Here is a 21,019-nt window from a genome sequence, read left to right as displayed (position 1 = left end):
GATAAGGTGAGATTATCGAATACTGACTAAAATGACCAACATACTAAGTATAGTACCGGTGTTTTGTCACCGAATGTGCAGTCCGGTTGGAAAATTACATTCAAGTTGACAGTGGTGGGGTTCGTTCTGTTAACTAAAGCTAGTTCATGCCCAGGCTACCGTTTCTCTCTTCTAGAGAACGCAGTCAATTTATCTTCGAAGCCCCGTTATTAGCAGTATCTGTTGTGACCTTAAAACACCTGAAAAACCATATATCAAGCCAAGAAAGTGCGTGGTGACTACTGGAAGAGAGACGTTTGACAGTAGAGGAAACGGAAAACATAATATAATCTACGTGTTTTATTAAATACGCGATGTATTTCAGAACCTGTGGGTCCATCCTCAGGTGTAAAGTGTTTTAATACATGATTTAGTTTTGCTCTTGAGCGAAATGAATGTTTCTGTCATGAAAAGGTTTCATGTTAGGTTGTGAATTTCGTAAGTGTAATGTGCAAAATATTTGAGGAACAGTGTAGAAAATGAAGTGGCAACTTACCACGTAATCCAAGAAAAGCGTTTGTAACATTTTGATACGATCATGCAGTGGATTCTCCGTCCAGTTCATGGATATTACTTCACTCAAAAGGCGCATTTGCATATACATTTTTGTAAAAACTTCACGGAAGATGTTGTACGAGGTGTGATCAACGATGAATTGATTCGAACTGCCAGAGATCGAATTATTAAACAATTGACATGTGCAGGAAACAACTTTAGAATAGGTCTTTAAAATTATTGAAATAACTGTGGCTTGTACAATTATCCTTTCATTTAACATGAATTATAGTTTTTTGATTTTATGGAGGTATATCTCCAGTTGTTCTAATAGATTCACGCTCTTACCATTAGCTTCATTATGCAATACTACCAAACTGTTTTCTACACTGTTGATGACATGTTTCGTGTCCACCACACGCTCTGCAGTAAATGATTTTTTGAAGTGGTTGAGCCTGAAAGCATTTATGTGTTCTTGGAAGTGGATTTTGAAGTTTCTGTCTGCTTCCCGCAAGACAAGTAGGCAATGATTAATTTTAAACTCCACTGCTATTGAATTTTTGTGTATTTGACTTTATGGAAATTGATAAATGTGTGTGAAATCTTATGGGACTTAACTGCTAAGACCATCAGTCCCTAAGCTTACACACTAGTTAACCTAAATTATCCTAAAGACAAACACACACACCCATGCCCGAGGAAGGACCCGAACCTCCGCCGGGACCAGTTGCACAGTCCATGACTGCAGCACCCTAGACCGCTCCACTAATCCCGCCCGGCATTTGATTTTATGTTATGTGTAATGGCGAGTAATGTTTCCTATCTTATTATTAGTTGAGAACCCAACTGTTACATTTATTTTTCTTTTGGAAAAGTTTAGCGATTCTTTGTGATATATGACCAGGTATGGAATACTGTCAAACATTTTCCCATCTTTCATAGTGTGGTCATGTGTTGTGTTGCTTTCGTGTATTTGTCTGTCTACATTGTCAGTTGTTTTGGCTGTGTAGGCATAACAACTAAAAGCTGCTGAAGAGTATGTTGAAAGCACAGTAAACAAAATGCAGTCTGAAAATACCCTCAGACACCTAAAGATATTGGAAGCCATGCAACTAAAACTACATCAGCAACAGGACAACCAACCCTTAAACAAAAAACAGTTTTATGAAGGAGTCATTAACCAAAGTGACACCACGTTTAGTGAAAAACAACATCTACATGGAAAGGGCTAAAACAGAATGTGAAGAACCCTGTATTACGTAACAATAATCCAAAAATCCTCATGATACACACCAAAAGCAACTGATTTAGGGGACCTAAATAACAGTGAACGGTCTGTACTAGCACACAACGTAAATAAAATTATTCAATAAATGCATAAGTAACCATAAAGAAATTGCCAAAACAGTTTATCAACAGAGAATGCTAGTAAATACCACAAACATGAAACTCATGAATAACAATACCACGATTCTGAAAGCTAACAAAAGCAGTTCTGTAGCAATTATGAACAAATATCAGTAAATTGCTAAGACACTGACTTTATTTTCTAAAAACAAGATAACAGAGCTTAAACAAGATCCAGCTATAAAAATTCCACGACATATTCAGAAAAATGGTTTATGTATGTAATTTTCATTTCACAGAAAGAAAAGCAAAAACATGCATTTTGATGAATCCTACAGTCCCAAGACTGAAATCTCACCCTACGACCCTTAAACCTCATGCTCCATTGAGACCTACTGTTAATTCTAGAAACACGAGTGTCTCCAAAGTTTCTGGAATACTAAATTAAATTCTGAAGCCTTGCAATACTTTTCATAAGTCATACACAGTTAAGAATGTAAATGAATTAGTAGGTAAATTTAAAGATATAGAAGTTCCGGCAATTGCCAGGCTTGCCTCTTGTGATATAACTAACATATTTACTAATGTACCAACTGAAGAAAAAATAGACATAATGTACGAAAACCTAGTAAAACATAAAAAATGGTCAATTGCAGAAGTGTTATATTATCAAGGACATGTTGCAGCTAATATTGTCACACAATTACTTTACATTTAATGGGAAAGCTTACCAACAGGAAGAGGGTCTTGCCCCTGGAAGATATGTTTCTCAATTGCATAGAAAGTTCTTTCTTTGTAGAAAAAAATAGACTCAAAAATTAAAATAATATGTTACTGGAGATATGTTGACGATGCCTTGCTGCTATTTGACGACATAAAAGAGAAGATTGAAGAACTACTAGCGTTGTTTAATTCTTTCTACAAAACATAAAATTCGCAATAGAACATGATGACAATAAAATCATAAATATCCTGGATCTTAAAATCACCAACCATTAACAAAATATAAGTTCAGCATACAAAGGAAACACACATACACAGGCACAAAACTGCAGAACTCACTATTCCATTCACCACAAAGAACCATGCTACACAGAATATACTCTCTTGATTTAGAAGAAAACAGCCTTAGTAATGAGCTAGATACAATAAAAAGCATAGCCCTAAACAATAGCCTCACAGCCAAAACAATTAGCAATTTCCAGAGACAAATACACAAATGTAAGACAACAAATGGCCACACTGTGAAAGCAGGGAAAATATTTGCCATACCTGGACCCCATACTGCAAACAATTGCCCATATTTTCAAAACAAATGTAACACTTTCATTCTCAACTGCTAATAAGTCAGGAAACTTACTCGTCTATAACATAAAATACAAAACACAAAATTTCAACAACAGTGGAGTGTAAAACGTATCATTCCCCAGTTGCCTGCCAACTTTGTTCGGAAAACAGATAGAAACTTCAAAACCCACTTCCAGGAATACGTAAACGCTTAAAGGCTAAACCAATTGGAGAAACCAGTTTTTGCACAATATATGATGGAAACGAAACGTTTCATCAACAGTCTAAAAAACAATTTGGTAGAAACGCATAATGAGGCCAATGGTAAGATCCTGAATCTGTTAGAACAACTGGAGATATACCTTCATAAAATTAAAAAACCAGAATCCATGTTAATTGAACACATAGATTTCGCAAGTCAGAGTTGTTTCAATAGTTTTAAAGACCAATTCTAAAGTTATCCACTGTACACGTCAATTGTTTAATAATTCAATCTCCGGCACTATGAATAGATTCATCTTTGATCACACCATGTACAACATTATCTGTGAAGTGTTTACAAATGTGTGTATGCAAATGTGCGTCTTGAGTACAGTGATATGCACGAGGGTGATGGAGAAACCATTGCATGATGGTGTTAAACAGCTAAAAACGATTTTCGTGTATTATGTGGTAAGTTGAATCCTGTTCTTTTTTCCACTGTCTTTCACATATTTGGCACATTTGACTTACGAAATTCATTACCTAACATCCAACCTTTTCACGGCTGGGACATGCATTTCACCTGATTCAAGAGCAAAAATAAATTATGTTTTAAGAAAACTTACGCCTGAGGATGGACCCACAATATCCGAAATGTATCGTGTATTTAATAAAAAACGAAAATTTGTGACCGCAGGCGTTTTTTAATTCATACTTCCAATGCACTGACTACAGTCACGTTTGCAGCTGCATAAAACTTTAAAAATTATAATAAAATGTTCGCCTTCGTGACCTCCTTCCGTAATTTGCACACCTACTTAACTTTTCCTTGCAGAGATATGCCTGTTCCTTCTGTTACCTTCTCTGCCGACATTATTTCACCTTTCTCGTTCTCATTGTCAACAACATTAACGACGTTAACAGCAAATTTCGCAGCTTGTCGCGAAGGTATTTTCCCCGGTAGCTTTTCGGGATCAGTTTCTACGCTCGTACTGCGAGATTTTAACTCGTGCTACCTTGAATGGGAATGTGACTGTACCTATAATATGACCAAGTTAGTCCCTGCTACCACTACACTTTTCCGAGCGGTAATTGTTCTTAGATTATCGATAATGGATAGTGAATTTACTATCTCTGTTTAGTGTGGGAGGAGCCTGAAGGTATTTCCGTTATGCAGGCCACGTGATGCGGGAGAGCGGATAGCATCGTCGCTATCTGCTAGGCCGCCGAGCATTCCGTGATTACGGGACGACGGCTTTGCGCCAACCACTGTCCGTTCCTAAGGCAGGCTTCGGAATGGGGGCCGTAGAGAGACACGCTCCCAATCCCTACAAACGGATTAATTCCTGTGCACCCTGCTACAGCTATGTGCAGAATGGAAGCTACAGAGCTATTAGTATCCCATATACTGTGTGAGTTCATGTTGTGCGCCAATTGTATGGTCGAGAAGCTGTACTAATAACAGCAGTGCTACTGGCAGTTATGTACTACTATTAGCGTCATTGGGAACCGTCTTACATAATGTAAAATGTCTTTTACCGGGAGAGTCAGCATAGTTTACACTGAGGGTTCATTCCATTATACTTTACATATCTCCGTATGCTCTCGTAGTTAAAACAGTTTAGTAATTAGGCGTGGAAAGTTTAATAAACAAAGAAGCGCCAAAAACACTTGCATAGGAATGCATTATCAAATACAGAGATGTGTAAACACGGAGAATACAGCACTGCGGTCAGCAATGCCTATATAAGACAACAAGTGTCTGGCGCAGTTGTTGGATCGGTTACTGCTGCTACAATGGCAGCTTATCAACATTTAAGTTTGAACGTTGTGTTATAGTCGGTGCACAAGCGATGGGTTGAAGCATCTGCGAGGTACCGATGAATTGGGGATGCACCCGTACGATTATTTCACGAGTGTATCGTGAATATCAGGAATCCGGTAAAACATTAAATCCCCTACACCGCTGCGGCCAGATAAAAATCCTGCAAGAACGGGACCAACGACTACTTAAGAGAATCGTGCAAGTGCAGTCCTGCAGATTTCAATGTTGGGCCATCAATAAGTGTGGACGGCTGTGGTATAATACGCCATTCTCCAGGGCTGCATCAGCGCATCAGGGATTTCATGGGACGGAGGGTGGATGCATGTATCCTCGCTAACGGAGGACATTTTGAACATTTCCTGTGACAAAGTATTTACAGTCACGCTGGTACGTTCTTTTGCTGTGTGTTTCCATTCCATAATTAATGTGATTTGAAGAGAAGTAATAAAGTGAGCTCTAACATGGAAAGTAAGCGTTTCCGGACACATGTCCACATAACATATTTTCTTTCTTTGGGTGTGAGGAATGTTTCCTGCAAGTTTGGCAGTACCTTTTTGTAACACCCTGTATATATATAATTATGCATTTATGTCGATGTATAATTGGTTTGTTTCGTAAATATTATTTGTATTTTTACGCTGGGTCTGGCCTAGGGAAAACTATGCTATCCAACGATTACATCGATAGGTTAGTGTGGAGAAAATGGAAATGTCGTGTGGCTAGGGCCTCCCGTCGGGTAGACCGTTCGCCTGGTGCAGGTCTTTCGATTTGACGCCACTTCGGCGACCTGCGCGTCGAGCAGTGTGGAGAACCAAAGTGTTTAGGATCTTTGGTAGTGTTAACTGTGCCGCATGAACAGCGGGCAGAGAGAGTCTGGCTGCAGTAGGGCGGAGGAGCAGGTGTGATGTGTTACGCTCCCGCGAATTGCCGCGCGTTCCAGGTTTGGCAGCATGTAATTGCGCTCTACTTGCTATGATAGTTTCTGACACGATGTCGCGGACGGAAAGCATTAGCTGGCGCACATCAAGAGCCCGTTTCTCCTGGTGACCGTGTCGAGAAGACGGCGCGCCAACACCCAGCTTCTGCAACAGCGACGGCCGACAATGAGTGACTGTCGCCACCTCCCCGATCGACGACTGCAAACATTCAATCAACCAACAACGAAGACTAAAAGCACTTTAGGTTTCAGAACTGTATGGCAGACCGCAGCTTTTCAAACTGTTGCATCACCAAAAGTACAGCAACTTAGCATGAACTTTTGTTGCTCACTGTCGCATCTGCATTGTCAAGCAGGGTCCCTCCCTTTTCTGAAATGAACCCTAGTGTCGTTGAAATTCAAACGCCAGCATCAAAGTAATATCATTCCATTTCACTGCTTTAATTTTCAAAGTTCAGTTAAGGTATTCATAGCTGGCTGCAATATTTAGACTACACAAGCACAAATTAAGAGTACGAGTTTTGTTGCCATATTTTAGCTTACCTGTGACTGCAGCTCACTTTGGTACCTACTAAATTATACTGTTGTTAATTGTTCAGAATCATATAATTCAAGTTCAAAGTTAAATCTCTTATTTCTAAATTGCGTAGATTCAAGTAGCTTTTGAAATAATTGTTGAGGTAGCCCAAGATTAACTTTATTTTATTGAATTTCATAGTTCTTCAGAAACAAAGTTCTCTATTAATTTGAGTCACTAAATTAACTTTCCAATTTCCGGTTTTATTAATTCTTTTGCTAAATTAAGTCAGAATGTAGCGAAATTTATTACTTCTGATAAACATTCAGTTTTTCACACAACACGTGTCAACCTTCAGTTGCCACGCTTTTAGTGCTAATTATATGTGGATTGATCTTACATTTTCTGTTATTATAGTAGCTGTCCATAGGATTGTCGACCGTAATTTTCCCCAAATCTCAAATATCTAATTAACGCCAATTAGTTATTAACGTATCAACCGCACATTTACTTTCTTTATTAATTTTACCCTTTTCTAAAAATTAATTTCCACAAATTTTATTTGTATTTTTCCTTTCATTTAGATGTAACCCTTTCCTCCCTCCTTACCGACAGATTAACTTCGGTGACGATTGCTTTTCCCAAATTTCCATTCGGTGAACGCGGTTTAATATTTCACTGTCATTAAGGTCGTTAAGTGAGGGGGAGGTTACACGTAGCGACCTGGTGACAGGACATTCTTCGTATTTGAGTTTGTTCTGGACACGAATTTTGCATTGTGCAAATCTCATAACAAAGTACTGTTTATGAAAAGGTCGTTACGTCAGAGAATAAGTAGTGGGAGGAATCCTAATTATGTTTGAGATTTATCATTTATATTGACAATTATTAAAATGGGTGAAGGCAACACTTACCAAAATTTGGTAGACTTGGATACAGAACAATCGATCGAACAGTGAGAAACGCGCACCGCGGAACCCATTGTTCAGGGGCAGGTGGCTAGCATGAAAGACGTGACCGCCGAAACGCAACAAAGAGCACAAATGGAATTCCAAACCTTAGAAAATCTTTCGGAATCGGAAGTGAATATGAAATCGGAACCCCTTGATGAATATCGGAGGACAATTAAAGATGCAGCCGCTACGGAAGTAAAACCGCTGGTTTCCGGGAATTTAACTGATTTATTGAATCTTTTGATTAAAGAAATCAAGGCTCAGTCTAGCAAGATAGAAACTCAATCGACAGAAATTAAAGCTCAGGCTGACAAGCAAGAAGCTCAATCTGAAAAAGTTGACTGGAAGCTAGACAATCAGAACAAAGCTATTAAGGTTGTTAACGACAATGTTGGAGTTGTTAACACAAAAGCTGATAAAATCAAAGAAGATATAGTTGTGATTAATACCGAAATCGGTAATCTTAAACAGGAAATGACAGGCGTTCAGACGGAAATTGCGAACATAAATACTCGTTTTGATTCCGAAATTAGCAGAATCGAGAAAAGTGTAGGAGAATCAGTTGCTCCGTTCATTGAGAATAAGGTGACGGAACAAATTCAATTAGTGAAAAAAGAGGATCAACAGAAGGTGGAAATTTTAAAGGCTTTAGTATCCAAAGTAGATACTAAAGTGAGGAAGCAGAACTGCGAAGAGAAAAAGAGGGAAGTGGAAACGTTTGCGATAACCACTTGGCAAGTAACTACGAGAGTGCCGGAATTACAAAAGAAACTTGACGATAAACAGAGCTATACGCCAATCTGTGCACATAGTTCGGAACTGTTGACGAAAGAGGAGCGGTTCGACCCCTTGAAAAAAGGCGGTATACATGCGACGGATTTCATTAAAAATTGTGAAAGAGTTTTACCCAGATCATGGACTCATGAGAGAAGAATTAATGCGGTTATTGACGTGTTGGCTGGTGATGCCAAGCGTTGGGGCTTAAACCTCAATATCACGAACCTAACTTTTGATGAGTTTAAAAATTTGTTTGTGGCTGAATACTGGTCAGAGCAAAAACAACAAAGTGTCTGGCACAAATTTGTCGTATCGAGGTCTTTCGATGCGAATTCGCGTGGCTCGATGAAGTAGTTTTGTGAGGGCAGGATCCGCACGTTTGAATATTTGCGTGATCGCCGCACAGAATCCGAAATAGTCTGGGACCTCTACAAGAAGCTTCCAGATGATAGGAAACGCTACGTAGGAAGCAATTACAAGACAATCATTGATTTCCTGGAAAGAGTTGAGGACGAGCACAATTGGCGCAATAGTCGCGACAGTGGTAGAGGCCATGGTAACAACAATGGGTACCACAACAGCCACAACAACGATAACCATGGGAATAGTGCATACCCCAAACATGGCAGCAATAACAGTAATGGTTCGGACCGTAATAACAATCGGTTCAATGCAAATAATAACAGTAATGACGGAAACCAGTATCATACTAATGTGATACGGGCTTCACAGAATAGTAATATCGCCAGAGGGTGTGATAACCCGCCTCAGCAGCATCCGGGGAGCAGATCTGCTGGGACGAGACAGGGAAACCATTAGCCGCGCCGGTGAGGAGCCGACCGGGCGTGGAGAAATTTTGGCAGCCCAATAACAGGAGAAAACCCAGGTGTCGTCGTTATGAAAATTCCTTATTGAATAATCAACGGCGGGAGAGTGTGTCAGTGTTAAGAGAAAGGGGTACGCCCACAAATAGTAGATCAGCTGAAGACACGGCAGTAGAAAATACATTCACTGTCAGTGAGAACAATTTAAGTAGTGTTCCGGAAATCGATTATAAAGTGGCAGCTGTAACACCCACAGCGGAACTGAAGATTGAGTTCAAGAATGATTCGCAAGTGTTGAGAGAAGATCAGATGTCGGATAACACGTCCGTCATCGAGCGAGGGGATGCAGAGAGGGATGAGGTCTGGTTAAGGCAGTTCGGTCGCTTATACGTCGAACTGAGAGATTATAGGGGCCTGTATAGGAGAAGTGTTTATGGGGAGCGTGTAAAGGATTTTCCGCGTCTCGTCCCGCAGGAAGATAGTGTTTGTGAAGTTATAGAAAGTTCTGGCCCTAGCCGGCAGACTTTACCAGAAATAGTTTATGTTAATGAAGAGCACGAGCAAGATTCGTTGTGTTTCGTCCCGCAGGAGTTGGATGTTGAAGTAGTAACGGAAAGTTCTGACCCTGACAGGCAGACTTTACCGAAAGTTATAGTGGTGGAAGTGGCCGATCCATCCGACTCAAAACTCCAGTTTAAACATTGCGAAAGTATTAAGGAGAAAGATTACGAGACTATTGGTGATAGCCGGACACGATTGGTAGAAAAGCACGTAGATTACAGCGTGTATGAGGTTAGAGCTGACGTTATACGATCGGACGGTAGCAGTGCGGGTTGCGCAGATCCAGAGGAAGTAATTACAGATACTACTGAGCACATTCCTCCAGGTAGATTGGCAGATGAGATCAATCTGACCAAAGAAGAATCAACGAAGATGACAATTAGTGAATTGATAGCAAAGCAACACTCACTAGTTGGCGAGTTACAGGAAAAGCTTTCGGTATTGGAGGAGAAGCTGCAGACTAAGCCTCAGGACAAACGTGTTGAAATTAAAACTATGTGAACAGAAGCTGAAAAAGCAGCCATATAAGCCTGATTTAGGATCAAATCTGGATGATTTTTTCTGGAATGACCTGGATATAGACGAGGATTTATTGTGGGAAAATAAAGAAACAATCGATGACAAGTGTAGACAGATAGTAGTGTCTGCTAATATGCACGACCTACGACTGTACGTGTTGATTGACACCGGTGTAGAATTGAGTGCTATATCTGGGAAAATATTTGAGTTACTAGAAGACAGACCTGGTATCGTAGTTATGCCAGTAACAGGAGTGAAAATTGTCGGTGCTACTGGGAAGGCCAGTAATCCGGTCACAAAACAGATTTTTGTCAACTTCGAGATATGTGGGGCACCATTTGAACAAGAGTTTGTCGTCGTGCCAGACTTAACTACGGAAGTAATAATCGGGTTAGATTGGCTATTAAAGTACCGTGCAGTGATTAATTGCGAAAGCAAAACTTTGACATGTACGTCACAAGATAAAACAATAGCAGTTACTTTTGACGAGGCAGGAGATGGTGTGCATAGGCGATACCAGCCTATACACTATGTCAACTGCCATTGACGTATGTATGAATTTGAACTACTGTAACGTGGGGCATTGACAATAGTGTAGAAAGTGAATAAGTATTGTAGACGGTGTGTCAAACGTAACACACGAACAAAGACGAGGCCTGTATGAAGTAATAATGAAGAATAAGAGTATGTTTTCAGGAAAACCGGTGCTGGTGGAAGAGATAATCAAATTCCCTACACGGATTGACATTAGTATTGGTGTGAAAAAAGATCGTTTGCGAGAAATAATGAAGCTAAAAACCGATGCTCGCATACGTCGTCATGACGCTAAAGCGCGTTTTGCTAAGTTTGCAATCGGAGACTTAGTACTTGTAAAAGCTCATGAGAAACCGAGCGAGACAGAAAATGAAATCTCTAAATTTAAGTTTGTTTATAATGGACCACATGAAGTCATTGGTATACCTCACACAAATGCTTATTGCTTAGAGTATCCAAGCTCTGGGAAACTGTTAGGTATACGGAACATTGTAGACTTGAAATTGTACCAACCAAGGATTGATTAATAACATAGAATGGGTAATTTGTACAGTATGTAAATATAGAGTGTAAGATTCAAGGATTTGCTAGGTTGCCATGCTTTTGCCTAACCAAGAGGTCACTAAAGAATTTGTAATTAATAAGTAATTAATTTTGATTAAATGATTTAAGAGTAAATGATTATTAATCAATTGAAAAATCCAAGCTGCTAGTTTAAGTTTTGAGCTGAGTCACAGTAGGTTAAGGAATGTAAATATGATTTTGTAACTAGCTGTAAGATTTCATGAATATGTGTTTACTAGTCACTGCCGATGTACTTAGAAGCTGTTTTAAGTTTCAGGCTAGTACATGCGTGTGATGATGGACAGTGTTGATTTATCCACTGTGATAGCGTTAAGAGACTCCTTGAGATTACTCGGATGTGAGCTTTTCCGAAAGAATTCAGTGAAACGGACGTTCTGGAAATGCCGTTAGAAGGGCGAGTGAGATCAAGCGTGCTGCACAGGCGGGCGCAACAATACTGGCGAGGCGGAGCCGCTGTCGGCTCTTGTGCCGCTGTCGGCATTCTTTGTACTTGCGAGTACGGAAGCCGGTGTCGTTTTTCTTCCCGGACAGCTGATGTAAAAGAATTCTGCTGTCCATATGTATGGTTTTTTCGATATGCTGCGTATTATTTTCTTCTTCAGCGTTAAGTGGACACTCACTACAAGAATATTAATTATGAAAAGGTTATATAAAAATTTGTATTCTATGTAATTAATTATTAATTTGCGTATTTTGATCTGCCTGTTTTTATGACCATGTACTCTGATTAATTTTGTAAATAGTATTCCATTTCTTGATACTGTTAGGAATGTTGCTAATTTTAGAATAGCTAAACAATTTCCTATGTTTTCTATGAATTGTAATATATTGTCAACCTGTTTTCTTTTGCGTAAGATGACAGAGTGGAATAAGGTTAGGTGTGTCTCACTCAATTATTACGGTGTAAAAATTGGTTTATAGTTAGATAGCCTAATGCTAAATTTTCTTGATGATTTGAGCATATGCATTTCTGCTGTTTTTTTCCTTTTTGGGACATTTTCTGAGTCTGTTGAAGTTACACGAACATCCTCAGACAATGTGGGGCACGAGTAACGCCGGAAATGCATATCCTCCTATTTCCATCTACTGTACTAGACATTTTTTTCCTTATTTTGTTACGTGAAGATATGACTTTTCTGTGTCTTTATATATTGTAATTGGTTAACTATATATATATATATATATATATATATATATATATATATATAGTTCACCAATTATATATATATAATGCATTTATGTCGATGTATAATTGGTATGTTTTGTAAATATTATTTGTATTTTTACGCTAGGTCTGGCCTTAGGAAAACTATGCTATCAAACGATTACATCGATAGGTCGTGTGGAGAACCAACGTGTTTAGGATCTTTGGTAGTGTTAACTCTGCCGCGTGAAGCGCGGGCAGGGAGAGTCTGGCTGGAGTAGGGCGATGGAGCAGGTGTATTGTGTGACCCTCCCGCGAGTTGCCGCGCTTTCGGGGTTTAGGAGCATGTAATTGCACCCGACTTGCTATGATAGTTTCTGACACAGTGTCGCAGACGGAAAGCATTAGCTGGCGCACATCAAGAGCTCGTTTCTCCTGGTGACCCTGTCGAGAAGAAGGGGCGCCAACATCCAGCTTCTGCAATAGCGACGGCCGACAATGAGTGACTGCCGCCACCTCCCAGATCGACGACTGCAAACCTTCAATCAACCAACAACGAAGACTAAAAGCACATAAGGTTTTAGAACTGTATGGCAGACCTCAGCCGTTCTAACTGTTGCATCACCAAAAATACAGCAACTTAGCATGAACTTTTGTTGCTCATTGTCCCAATTGCATTACCAAGCAGGGTCCCTTCCTTTTCTGAAATGAACCCTAGTGTCGTAGAAATTCAAACGCCAGCATCAAAATAATATCATTCCATTTCACTGCTTTAATTTTCAAAGTTCAGTTGAGGTATTCATAGCTGGCTACAATATTTAGATTACACAAGCACAAATTAAGAGTACGAGTTTTGTTGCCATATTTTAGCTTACCTGTGACTGCAGCTCACTTTGGTACCTACTAAATTATACTGTTGTTAATTGTTCAGAATCATATAATTCAAGTTCAAAGTTAAATCTCTTATTTCTAAATTGCGTAGATTCAAGTAGCTTTTGAAATAATTGTTGAGGTAGCCCAAGATTAACTTTATTTTATTGAATTTCATAGTTCTTCACAAACAAAGTTCACTATTAATTTCAGTCACCAAATTAACTTTCAGTTTTCCGGATTTATTAATTCTTTTGCTAAATTAAGTCAGAATGTAGCGAAATTAATTACTTCTGACAAACATTCAGTTTTTCACAAAACACGTGTCAATCTTCAGTTGCCACGCTTTTTGTGCTAATTATATTGGATTAATCTTCCATTTTCAGTTATTATAATAGTTGTCCATAGGACTGTCGACTGTAATTTTCCCCAAATCTCAAACATCTAATTAACGCCGATTAATTATTAACGTATCGACTGCACATTTACTTTCTTTGTTAATTTTACCCTTTTCTCAAAATTAATTTCCACAAATTTCATTTGCATTTTTCCTTTCATTTAGATGTAACCCTTTCCTCCCTCTTTACCGACAGATTAACTTCGGTGACGATTGCTTTTCCCAAATTGATAATAGGTGCATGCTGTTTAATTTTTCACTGTCATTAAGGTCGATAAGTGAGGGGGAGCTTACAAGGTGTACCAGCTTCTTTGGGTGTTCAGTAAATGTTGTAATTCGTAAAGCGTTTGTAGAAATCTGTAATAAGGCAGTGTCTTCGTACAGGGAAATATTACTAACTTTCTAAACACAGCGGAGATTTGAAATGAAGTACGCTGGTACGCAGTCACACTTACTCGACTGCACAGCCATGTGTGTTAAAATTCGGAGCTGTGCTGGCCCTGGAGCGAAACGCCCGCTTCGTTAACGATGAGGGTCGAGGTGTTGGCCAGCCTGGAAGTTTTTGGGTGGTTTCCCATATTCCACTAAATAAATACCGCTCCGGTATCCATGTCCTGCCCCAATTACACAATATGCAGACATTTAGAAGACTATTCTCACTTTCAGATGAAAAACACTAAACGCTAACAGTTGGGGTGCACACATATTCCGTACCGAGGATAACGGGGTTACTACAGGAACGGCATCGAGCAACCCCTTAAAAAAGAATCACTCACCCTTAAACTGTTAATGAGCATGCCGACGCTTCACGGGTGCTGGACAAAGGCATAAGAGACGAAAGAAGAAAAAAACAGATAGGTAACCAGACTTATCATAATGCATTCTTATCACCAGCAACTGTCAGCAGTGAATGGTCAAGTAGAAAATTAATGGATTTTGCCCCAACCAAGGAAGAAATGAAAGGTGAGAAGCATAATTTTATTCCACTAAAGGTATGTACAGTAAACGGTTGAATGGCATAAATAAAATTACTTTCCTTAACAAATACGAGAGGTCAATTTGTCTGGTTTCCACAAAAAGCTCGATTATTTTCTTTTTGTTAATTTTGGGTTGCAAAGACCTCGACGATAATATCACGGTGCACATTTTTCGGGTTTAATAATCCGAAGGAAGTATAAGACAACATCTGATCAGCATGAAACAGGCACTACTGTTCGTGTTATTGCATCGCTCATTGTCAGCATTACATATACTGCATCCAACACTACAATTTCTCACATAATAAGGAGTGCTACGAACGATTCGAAATCGCATACGAGGTACGTCGTTCTCTGCGAGGGAGATCTCTACACCGAGATTTGTTGCTTATGTCTGTCATGTAACCAAATGCAATGTTTTCACCTGACAGCAGGCTACGTGATTTAACCCTGTGGTGCTCAGTTCTCGAGACCAGTGCTTTGTGCTTTTTGAATAGAATTTCCCTAAATTGATTAGTCTACCGGCAGTGCGGTTCCTTCTAAGAGAACAAAGACAATTTCCTTTTCTGTGTCTATCAAGCCGAACTTTCAATTCGTTTCTAACTCCCATTTTGCTGACGGAGCGATAAAATACGATTTGTTCTGCTCTTTCTTCGATATGCAGTTGCTTTTGCTGCTATACGTAATTATTTTAATCTCACAGAGCAATACAATCAAGGGTCATCGTCTGACGTAACGTCTATTTCAGTAGTGGATAGGTGAAATGACAATTTTTCTGTAGGGATGAATAAAGTTTTATTGTGCTTCATAATTTAATGTCCTGTATGTATTTCATTCGAAGTTATGTTGTTAACATGCTGGTGTCCAAAATTACAACAGCAAATGGAAATTTTGCAAGTTTGCTTTTATTTTGCTACAGAACGGTGCAAACAGGTGATAGTAAAGTGGACACAGTGTAAACAATACAAAACGTAATCAACTGCAACCTGCGTTAAGATAGACAAAAATGTTTTTAGTTTTTTTCCAACTTAATGGATTTTCGTACAAGTTCTGTCGACTGATGTGCTCAGTATGGGATGTGACCAGCTCTGGAACCTATATACGTCTGAAAAAGACAGGAAATGCGGTGAATAAGAGTCTGATGTAGTGCCAATAACGCCCATTCTTCCTGCAGACCTGCTCACAATCCGTACAATATCTTCAGTTTCCACAAAAAACATCAACCACCCATACTGTATGAATTCGAGCGTTATCGTCCATCAATACGAAGTCTGAGTCCACAGCACGTCGCATCAACCACGCATGAGATCCCAAGATCTGCTCATGGTACCTTACAGCAGTTAACCTTGCTGATTCAGCCGTACAATTTCATGAAGAAGTTTTCGGGTGGTCAACATAATTTCTGCCTATCTTCCTCGATATCGGTCTCTTTCCACACTACTCCACGTGCCCTCCAGATGCGAGTCCGTCGAGAATCACTCTTCTGATCAAATTGGGACTCATCTGTAATAACATTGGCCCTCCGTTCTACCGTCCAGGTGGCATGCTGACGGCTCCACTCTAGACGTTCCCTTCTGTGAATACATGCAAGAGGTAAACAGACATCAGGTCTCCAACAATAAATGCCACTCTGCCGAAGCTTTCTGCACGCCGTCTGACTCGGTACAACACCTCCAGGGGATGCTGCGAGGTCAGATGCCAGTTGCAGTGCAGGAGTAAGGTGGTGCCGTCATGCACTTACAGCCAAATAACGGTTCACTCTTTCTGATGTCACACGTGGTTGGCTCCGCCCTGGTCTCCGGGATAGAGTTTCGGTGTCTATAGACTGCCACCTAATCCGAGAAGCTACAGAAACTTTCACATTAAGCCTTCGGGCCACATCAGTTTGCCAATTTACTGCTTCCATTCCTCCTATGGCCCTCCACAGCAGATAGTCTGCACGCGTATTCTTTTCGCCGTGCTGCACCATCTGTTTCTGTGAACGCAGCGGTTGAGGATGTGGGACTACACTGCAAACACTACGCCGCTTGGTAGTTGCCCTGACGTCCTTGCAGGCGTGGTTTTCCGTTGACCGGAATGCCATCTTCTGTGCAGAACACGATCGTAACGACATCTGTTGATAGTTTGCGTGTTTATATTGTGAATTAGACACAGGAAGTAGAAATACCAATTTGCGCTTTAATGTTGGGCACTAGTGTATGTTTTTGTACCCCGCTTGGAAATCAGTTATGTGTGAATCTTTGGCAAATTTATACAAGCGGTTAAAATAACATGCTTCAGCCTACACTCCTGTGAATGACGGTGCACATGAAATGACTGAGTATTCCAAACTGTCCAACTGTGCACAAAAATTAACTGTTGAGGTGGCACTAGAGAAGACATTGGGCACGTATTCCCGAGGACGGAATGTGATGTGGGTCACCCACAATTTCCCAGAATCGTTTAATGTAAACGCCAGGACGGTTCCTTTGAATGAGTACACCTGGTTCCTTCTGTTTCTGTCCTCTAACCGAAGGTCTCTAATGACCTTGTTGTCGACGTGATGTTAACCAGCAATCTTCCTTATTTCTAATTTAATATGATTGTTGTTTATCACTTGACCCCTGAAAGCTGCATCTGATAAATTATACATAGAATAAATAGGGAATAGCTATTCTGTCTTCCTAAAATAGACCCCAAACTTCCACTTTTATTAATTCATGTTTTCTAGTTGCGTGACAGCAGCATTTATAATAATTTTTGTTATGGCCCGCACCTGATATTGGCTACCTTACAGAGCCAGGGTCATATTTATTAAGAATATCTGTATGACACCCTGGGCTTGAGAAGACAGTTGAGATGTTTTGTAAGATAACTTCGCACACATTAGTACCCTCACCATGCAGATAAAAAGTTCGGGTTACGACAGCTGAGTCTTAGTATATGACGCTATAACCTGTGAGCTATTTCACTAGGTGTGTTACTGTGTATCCAGCATCTAGATCCACAGCTAAGTTTGGTCTATATCTCTTTTCTAAGACTTTCATTTTCTCTACTTCGTTACAAATTCTTTGTCATTCAAATTGTGCTTTTACACATATGACCTAGTGGTAAATTATTCTGTTCATACATAACTTAAGGTTGACGTTTGCATGTTTCATCAAATAGATCCAATGTGCCACTTCCCTGTAGTGTCTGATCTCATACCTACAACCACATATAATGCTGTTTATACTTGTCTCCTACACCTACTGTACAACATCATGTAACTTCTGCTTTTCACTACTTGTGTATCAAACAACAAAACTATGTTTTGTGAATTTAACATCTATACCATAAGCTACAGTGTCATTACACATATGTCTACCACCTTTTAATTATGATTGAATTCTTATTGACTTCTTAAACATGAGTGAGGAAATAAACAGATGTAATGCTTTCTTCATCAGATAGCTGAGCTTTGACATGTATCGTATGTGGTGTTGTTTGGTGATACAGTCCATAGCAAATACCTTGATATGAGGCCCCATGACTATATTTATGTAGATCATTCCCAGTTGTACCACTAACGTTATCCATCCATTTGCTGGTGTAATTAAAACCCCTTATCGTGCTGATTATTACTGTCACTTAGACTTCGAGTTACAGTATCCTCGCTTTATTATTCAGTATTGTGGTTTTTGGTCACTGGCATTGTAGATGCTTTCCAGTGTCTTAAATATTGTACTGCCTTCAATTGTGACCATTTTCTTTCCTTCTTTTTAATGTTGTTCTGTTTGTTACTCCTTACCGAAAAGTCTACTGGGTACATGTTTACTACAGATTATACAAACTAAACGTGGTTCCTTACGGTTTAAATAACGTAAATATGGCCGAAGGTTCATCAGGTTGACATTATATATATTTCTATGGAGAAACGACTTAGTAAAACGTGGTTGGTAGTAGCACCATCTGACAGCACTTTCGTGAAGCAATAACGCTGCATATGCTCTGACAGACATCAAGCAGCTACCTCCTTGTCCTGTAGTATTGCGAGGGACACATATGGCTTGTGATATACTGTATGTAACCACGAGGGCCTAATTTATATAAGATCACAGCTATATAGCACTTACAAAGTGCGTTTTATATGTTTTTATTTTGTCACTATCTATTTGAAATTTTACAACTTGTCCCTGACAAAGAGAATGATTCAGGTGAACATATTATTATTATGTGTAATATCTGATGGGTAGTATCCATGGAATCAAGAAGTAAGTGTTATTGGTACAATATGTATCTCAGACTGGAAGTTTATATACAAAATGTACTAACCAATGTTTCTCGGTAATGCAATTTTCTGCTTTTTAGATCTGAAGATGACTCGTAATGAACTTAGTTAGCTATAAAATAAAGAACAATGCCATCTTATGATATAAAAAGCTACAACTGTGGTTCTCTTCCTTAAATGATGAATTCTGTGCGCCTATCCTTCCTGGCAAATTGGTTAATTACATCTTCAATAGGACAATCAATGTCAGGCTGAGTGTTCAACAGAGCTAAGCCATTATGTCCATCTTCCTTTATTGTCGACCTAACACGTGACTTTGTAAGCCGCAGTGTTGAAAAACTTCTTTCTACTGTAACAACAGATGCAGATGGACAAGCATATTTAAACAGCGTGTGCAAAGCAGGATAGTCAGCTCTAGGACAAACAGGCAATGCTTGCATAACAGAATCACGATAATTAAGGGCGTTTAGGCTCTTTTGCTTGTATTGAAGAATCTCTGCCATTAGTCTCCCAGCTCCGCAAGGAGGGCGCGCGCTCCCCAACGCCTCCCATATGTATCCGCCACTGCAGCTAGTACAAAACTCACTCTGAATAGTTGTTACTGAGACGCATTGCGCAAAACGTGGAGCACAAAATGCTTTCTGCTGTCCTGGCACCATTTGTACTAGAACTGAATTGGGCATACACTCCTGCTATCTAGCGAGAACCGTGTAAAACTCGAGAGTTTGCTTTTCCAACAGTACGTTGTTCACGCACTTATCTCATATAACATGATAGTTAAGGTTTTTTTGCTTTTTTAATCAGATTATTCTTTTTGATAAACTTTGTATTGTAGGGTCCTGTATGTTGACACCTGAATTGTTGTTATGTTTGCGTTTTGTCTGTTTTCGTAAGTTGCACGAGCTCCTTGATAACTGATGTTATTGCCAACTGATGTTATTGTAAGCTATTTAAAGCTTGATTTCCTTTCGTATTAAACACTCAGCGCAAGTTTTATGCATGGCACTGTGAGGTCCATGTTAGAGCGCGCGTACCGGAATGGCTTCTTTTGGATATAGTGCTATGTATACCAGCCCAAGGTTTGCATGTTGTTTGGCTGTTGCATTGCTTGCTACTGTGTCCATAATTAGATTGATTCTTCCAGCGTAAATGATATCGCCGAGGTCATCTCTTAACTAATCTATATTAGAAATATGAGGGGCGTTCAACAAGTAACGTAGCGTGTTTTTTTTCGGCCAACTGAGAAACTACAGAGTTTGTTGTGTGGCATCGTGGAATTGTCCTGTTGCGAAACCTTACGGTCTGATGAAATTCCGATAGGTGGCAGCGCTATACGTAGCCTTCTCAATGGCGTCTGTAATTGAGGTGCGTTTCAAGCTCGTATTGACTTTTCTTTTCTTTGTGGTAAACGAGAGCATTGCAAATATTCATAGGCGCTGCAGGATATCTACGGACACCTGCCAATGAACAAAAACACGGTGAGTCGTTGGACTTCATCGCAACAAGGTCGTACAAACCTGACCGATCTCCAGCGTGTCATCCGGCCACACATAACTGTGACTCGTGCAATGTTGGAACGTGCGAACACTCTTATACGAGGTGATCTATGAATCACAAGCAAACACCTCATTACACAACTTGACTTCTCTGTTGGTATTGTGATACACTTTTCCACCTGTTGTGGTATTCAACGGTGTGTGCCCGCTGGGTTCCTTCCCGCCCAACAGAAGACCATAAGGAGCAATGAAGGACCACCTGTGCGGGGTTTCTTGCGTGTTACGAGGCTGATCGTGACAATTTAGTGTCGAACATCGTCACAGGCGATGAAACATGCGTTCATTAATTCGAACCGTAAACAAAAGTGCAATCCATGGAATAGCGCCATGTTACTTCTCCTCTGAAGAGAAAGAGTACTCATTCACCCAATGTGACAGGGATGAGCTTCCGAGTGGGAGAGAGGGAGACTTCCGATCTTACGCGG

This window comes from Schistocerca piceifrons, chromosome 6 (genome assembly GCF_021461385.2).
Source record: "Schistocerca piceifrons isolate TAMUIC-IGC-003096 chromosome 6, iqSchPice1.1, whole genome shotgun sequence".
Taxonomy (NCBI): domain Eukaryota; kingdom Metazoa; phylum Arthropoda; class Insecta; order Orthoptera; family Acrididae; genus Schistocerca; species Schistocerca piceifrons.
This window is presented reverse-complemented; position numbering follows the sequence as displayed.